The sequence below is a fragment of the Colobus angolensis genome, unplaced genomic scaffold, assembly GCF_000951035.1.
Source record: "Colobus angolensis palliatus isolate OR3802 unplaced genomic scaffold, Cang.pa_1.0 Scaffold382, whole genome shotgun sequence".
Classification (NCBI taxonomy): domain Eukaryota; kingdom Metazoa; phylum Chordata; class Mammalia; order Primates; family Cercopithecidae; genus Colobus; species Colobus angolensis.
Genome location: NW_012117177.1, coordinates 147,839 through 154,432, shown reverse-complemented (window position 1 = coordinate 154,432; position 6,594 = coordinate 147,839). Strand labels below are relative to the sequence as shown.

At 37.1% G+C, this 6,594-nt stretch overlaps 1 long non-coding RNA gene across 1 annotated transcript in view; it reads right to left on the bottom strand.

Moving 5' to 3' along the window:
* Positions 1-2,235: 2,235 nt before the first annotated feature.
* The window catches only part of LOC105520585, a 6,627-nt gene continuing 2,268 nt past the window's right edge, over positions 2,236-6,594 (bottom strand). The window contains exon 3 of the long non-coding RNA XR_001003156.1: positions 2,236-4,019. This is a non-coding gene — a long non-coding RNA (uncharacterized LOC105520585). The remainder of the gene's footprint in view (positions 4,020-6,594) is intronic.

The window sequence follows — 6,594 nt, the reverse complement described above, 5'->3', positions numbered from 1 at the left end:
TAAACATGTCGATTTATTTCTGCGTTCTCTATTCTGTTCCATTGGTCTTTGTGTCTGTTTTCATACCAATACCATATAGTAATCAAAACATGATTACTATAGCCTTGTAATATACTTTGAAGTCAAGTAGTGTGATGCCTCCGGCTCTGTTGTTTTTGGTCTGGATTGGTTTGGTTATCCGGGTTCCTTTGTGGTTGCACATCAATTTTAGGATTGTTTTTTCTATTTCTGTGAAAAATGTCACTGGTACTTTGATAAGGATTGCATTGAATCTGCAGATTACTTTTGGCAGTATGGTCATTTTAATTATATTAATTCTTCCAGTCCATGAGCATAGGATATCTTTCCATCTGCTTGTGTCTTCTTCAGTTTCTTTCATCAGTGTTTTGTAGTTTTCCTTGTAGAGGTCTTTCACCTACTTGGTTAAATTTATTCCTAGGTTATTTTTGGTAGCTATTTCAAGTAGGCATGCCTTTTTAATTTCTTTCTCAGCCATTTCATCATCAGCTATTTCGTCAATGGTGCATATAAACACTACCGATTTTTGTATATTGAGGTTCTATCCTACAACTTTATTGTATTTATCAAATTTGAGAGGGTTTTGATGGAGTCATTAGGTTTTTCTAGATACAAAATTATATCATTGGCAAAGAGGAACAAATGTAAAAATATCTGACTTGGATATCTGCTATTTCTCTTGTCTGATTGCTCTGGCTAGGTCTTCCAGTACTATGTTGAATAGTAGTGATGAAGGTGAAAAAACAAGACCCTTGTCTTGTTCCAGTTCTTAGATGAAACGGTTTCAGCTTTTCCCCATTCATTATGATAGCTGTGAGTTTATCATATATGGTTTTTATTATTTTGAGGTATGTTCTTTCGATGCCTAGTTTCTTGAGAGTTTTTATCATGAAGGGATGATGAATTTTATCAAATGCTTTCTATGGATTGGTTGAGATGATCATACAGTTTTTGTCCTTCATTCTGTTGATGTAATTACTGTATTATGTTTGTTGATTTGCATATGTTGAACCATTTTTGCATCGCTGGTATAAATCTCACTTGTTCATGGCATATTATCTTTTTGATGTGCTGTTGGATTCAGGTTGCTAGTATTTTGCTAAGAACTTCTGCATCTATTTTCATCAGGGTTATTGGCCTGTAGTTTTCTTTTTTGTTGAGTCCTTGTCTGGTTTTTAATATCATAATAATGCTGCTCTCATAAAATGAGTTAGGGAGAATTCCCTCCTCTTCAATTTTTTTTCAGTAGTTTGAATATAACTTGTGTTAGTTCTTCTTTGAAGGTTTGATAGAATTCATCAGAGAAACCACCCAGGCCTGGGCTTTTCTCTGTTGGAAGATTTTTATCACTGATTCAATCTCATTACTTATTATGGTCTGTTCAGGTTTTCTATTTCTTCCTGATTCAATCTTGGTAGGTTGCATACGTCCAGGAATTTATTTATTTCCTCTAGGCTTTCCAATTTGGTGGTATATAATTGTTTATAATAGTCTCTGAATGATTATTTGTATTTCCATGTTATCAGCTGTAGTGTCTCCTTTTTCATTTCTGATGTTTACTTGTGTCTTCTCTCCTTTTTTTTCTTGGTTAGTCTAGCTGGTGGTTTATCAATTTTTTATCTTTTCAGAAATCAACTCTTTGTTTCATTAAAACTTTGTATATTTTCAATTTCTATTTTGTTTAGTTTGGCTCTGACTTTTACTGTTTCCTTCCTTCTACTCATTTGGGATTTGGTTTGTTTTTCCTTATTTAGTTCCTTGAGGTGTACAGTTAGATTGATTGTTTGGAATCTTTTGCCTTTTTTGATGAAGGCATCTATTGCTGTAAATTTTTCTCTTAGCACTGCTTTTGCTGTAGCTCATAGATTTTGATATGCTGTGTTTCCATTTTCATTTGTTTCAAGTAACTTTTTGATTTCCTCCATAATTTTTTTCTTGACTCAGTGGTCATTCTGGAGCATGCTGTTTGTTTAATTTCCACATATTTGTACAGTTTCCCAGGTTCCTCTTGTTATTGATTTCTACTTTTATTCCATTTTTCTCTGAGAACATACTTGATATGATTTTGATTTTTTAAATTTGTTGAGACTTGTTTTGTGTCCTTCTACTTAACTACTTCTTACACCATTAAATAGAATACAGTAATAGCTATTTCAAATTAATGAACATAATACACATTACTTTTGTCAATCTGTTCAAAAGTATATTGTCTAAATATTCACCAAAATACTTTTATTCCTGAATACCAAATTTCAAATATACAAAAGCACATTTATGAATTGCAATTAATCTTCACCTCTCAACTCCTACCTCCTGACCCAAAATGTCTGTTGTCCATAGAATGGTGCACACATTCCAGACATGTTTCTGTGGATGTGGTGCACATGACCATGTCCACCTACACATGCATATAATCTTTGCCAAAAAGTGTGATCACATTAATCATCTCCTTTTGCAACCTATCTTTTCCACTTAATATTCTTCTGAGGATTTATATTAGCATCTTATTAGTTCTTACAGTTTTAACATAATCAACAAGTTCATTGTTCATGTCTATATCTATTGGAATTGTATGTCAAAATTAGTTGCCAACTGCTTTGTTACTGAGCTTGCCCTATAAATTATGGATGCTAATCTAACATCTGAGATGTAGTTTGAAAACGTTTTCCCATTATTTTATATAAATTCTTAGTGTTATTTTCATTTAGAACGTGTTTTCAACTTCAATAATATGAATAAGATATATACAGATTGTAATTTAAAAAGAAATACTGGTGAAGAACACCTTAGGGCGTGTGTACTGTCGGCCTTGAGAAAAATACGAGTATTGAGAGTCCTGGAGATATCAAGACAAAAATGGAAAAATACTTTAAGTAATTCTAGAGTTAGCTGCTGATCTGGAGAGAAAAGAGTTTTCTCCCCAATTTACATAAACTTTCCTAAAGTACCATAATATGAATAATGGTCAAAGTGATAAGTACCTTGAATAGCAGTTAAGATTAAAGGAGATGAAATATAAAGTGCATTTGCTTACAGTAGTTTAGTGTATGTTAATTTCCTTCTCTCAACCTCTCCTGTCCCAAGGCCAATACTTGAGCTTCTGCCTGAGCCCACTCACCACTTCGAGCAGCAACCAACTCATGTGGCCCTACACCCAGGTCTCCTGGCATAAATGGTGGGATTTAATCTTCTCTATCTTCTTAATCACCCAGAGGGGTTGTGGAGTGAGGATGCATTGGTCCACAATAGCAGAGGGGTGGAATCTGACCATTTCTCAAGCCCTGGAAGCCCATCTTCTAAAAGGGAGGCTACTCAGGGCTGTCTATGGATGATGAAGGTTGGAACCTCATTCCAATCCTACCACCTATCTGGAGAAACTTAGGCTCTGAAAGCCTGAGTTTGGCCATCTATGAAATGGGACTGACCATACCATCCTTACAGTGCTGTCCTGAGGGGTAAATGAGAAAACCTGTCCAGAGTATATGGCATAGAGTGGGACTTCAATGGCCTTTAAATGTTGGGACACAGCACTAGGGGATGGCTGAGCCTCAGGGCTAAGGAGGCATTGTGAAAAATCATTTCTCATTGTTTCTCTTTATGAGAAAATAGGTATCTAGTTGAAGAAAGCAAATGTCCCTGTGATATGCCTTGAGTTCAAAGATTTGTAGACAGTTGTTTCTGTACTTCCCGGGCATTATCAGAAGCTCATAAGAGCTGTTCAACATCATGCCCCCGAGCTGACCCAAGTCCAGCTCCCCATGCTGGAAAGACAGGCATATCTTGGAATTCACCTGTTGAGTTCAGAAATCGGTAACACCAGGGTAGCAAAAAGTTGTGTTTGCCTAATGGCTGTTCCTAGACTGGTCAGTATGGTTTTGGGCTCTTTATTTTTTGTTTTTTTTAAGGAAAAATTTGGACCCATACCGCAGTCACCAATGCAGTCTTCGGATCATGCAGTATTCAGCCACATCACTTCAGGTTTTCGGTCATCTGCTGCCTCCCTTAGAGACAAAAATCCAATAGTTACTAGCAGGTCTTTGACACATGATATAGTTTGGCTGTGTCCCCACCCAAATCTCACCTTGAATAAGCTCCCTTGCCTGCCACCATGTAAGATGTGTTTTTGCCTTCTGCTATGATTGTGGGGCTTCCCCAGCCATGTGGAACTGTAAGTCAATTAAACCTCTTTCCTTTATAAATTACCTAGTCTCCGTTATGTCTTTATTAGCAGCATAAGAACAGACTAATATAACACACAATTGTCCAGTTTTTAATTAGCTAACAACTAAATGTTTACAGAGCCCAGAATTCACGCTATTCCATTGGAGGTACCTCATGAACTCTAAAGTCCAATTAACTGGGTAACAAAGGAAATTAATATATGGGTGACTTCATTGCTTAAATCTGAGATAAGATGGTTCTTCTCATTAATTTTTAAACTTGATCGGGTTTCAAAAAATTGATGATTTTCAAAAATCCGTCCTTGGACCTCTCATCACCTATTCAACCACATGATAGAGATACCACTCCTCTCCCTCTCCCCCTCTCTCTCTGGCGCTCGCTCTCTGTCTGCCTGTCTCTCTCTCTCTCTCTCTCTCTCTCTCTCTCTCTCTCTCTCTCTGTGTGTGTGTGTATGTGTGTACGTGTATGTGTCCTCCCCCATTGGATTCTCTCTTCTCCTTCAAATTCAAAGTTCCACAAAGAGTTTTATACATTCCTTATTAATACTCTCCACTTTTGACTGACTCTTTATCCCATTACACTATGGATTCTGTTCCCAGGATCATCAATTAACACATATGAATTAAAACTCTTTTGAGGCCGGGTGCGGTGGCTCACGCTTGTAATCCCAGCACTTTGGGAGGCCGAGATGGGCAGATCACGAGGTCAGGAGATCGAGACCATCCTGGCTAACATGGTGAAATCCCGTCTCTACTAAAAATACAAATAATTAGCTGGGCGTGGTGGCAGGCGCCTGTAGTCCCAGCTTCTCGGGAGGCTGAGGCAGGAGAATGGCATGAACCCAGGAGGTGGAGCTTGCAGTGAGCCAAGATCGCGCCACGGCACTCCAACCTGGGCGACAGAGCGAGACTCCGTCTCAAAAAAAAAAAAAAAAAAGAAAAAAGAAAAAAACAAACAAACAACAAAAAACCTCTTTTGAAATACCTTCCTTGTGCAATCAAAAATAACAAATGGAAAGTACAATATACTCATGCTGAGCAATTGTGATACAAAATCAGATCAAGCTCTAAATGACATGCATCCCTGAACTAATCAATGGATTTGGGTAGTAACCTGGACATATGAAAATCAACTCAGGAAATCACTGTCTTCTTTCACCAACATGACCCAGTTTAGCTTCCAGATAGACAGGGTAAGCCTACATGAATTACAGTTTGGATTAAAGATAGAAAATTAGGTCTGGGCAAATGGAAGGTATTTCATGTCAGGAAACACTGAGACATTATTTTAGGCTAGTTAGCTTCAGGGAAGCGCTAAGATTTTGAATTCATCAGGGAATAAAGAGGTTTGAAAAATGGTATCTGTAGATTTTGTTGGAGCTCCCCACAGCATATAAACTGAGAAAATGGGTGTGTCTGCTTCAGTGAGTCTGAAAGACAGTATAAATGACAAATAGGCATATATGGTAGGTCCCTCTATTAAGATGTGAATGTATGTTTGTTCTCCTCATGTTTCTTCCTTTCTCCTATTTCATGAGGTAGCCAGGTATTTAGGGATGAAACCACGTCAGAAAACAATATCATATTTCACTTACAGATATATGCATATGTAATAAAAGTATAGAAACATGTCTTAAAAACGTAAAACCTAAATTCTACATCGTGGTCACCTGTGGGAAAGAAAGCAGCTGAGGTAATAAGAGAAGACTTTAAAGTGTGTTTGACTCACCTATGAAGGTTTTATATGTTGACATGAGTATGTAGAAGTCTGTTGTATTCTATAATTTTTTGTGTTACTTTAAGATTTCATAACAACCACTATTTCTCTGAGACTTAATTCTGATTTTAAAAAGATCCATACCAATTAAGAAATTCAGGGAAATATAATCAAGTCCAGATATATAGTCAATAACCCCATCACTGGTTAATTTTTAAACTTTTTTTTGTATTAATGCTCATTTCATTCTCTATGCATGCATATTTAATGTATGTATACTAAATATGGGTTTCGTTAATTTGAAGACTCAATATTTGCTAAAGATCATGAAAGCAGTTATTAAATGTACACACATTTTCTACCTGATCTATCTGGCTCCAAAGCCCACATCCCTAACCACTGGGTATACAAGGAAAGATCTGGTACTTAGGACCCAGGTGTGCTGGTTTCAGTCTGTTTTACAGCAGACTCATCTTCATGCTCTGTCATTCAGTGCTATCTCCTTTCTGGAGCTTAATGAAAAGCTGCTATTCCAATGTCCAAATGGAAGGTAAAAGAAGGTAGCAAGAAACGACATCAAACAAAATGTAATGAGGGGATGATTTTCATTCTCCTCCACTGCATTATCAGGTTACCTGTGCTACAAAGAAGAGACAGCAAAGCCCGCCCTCCCTCCCT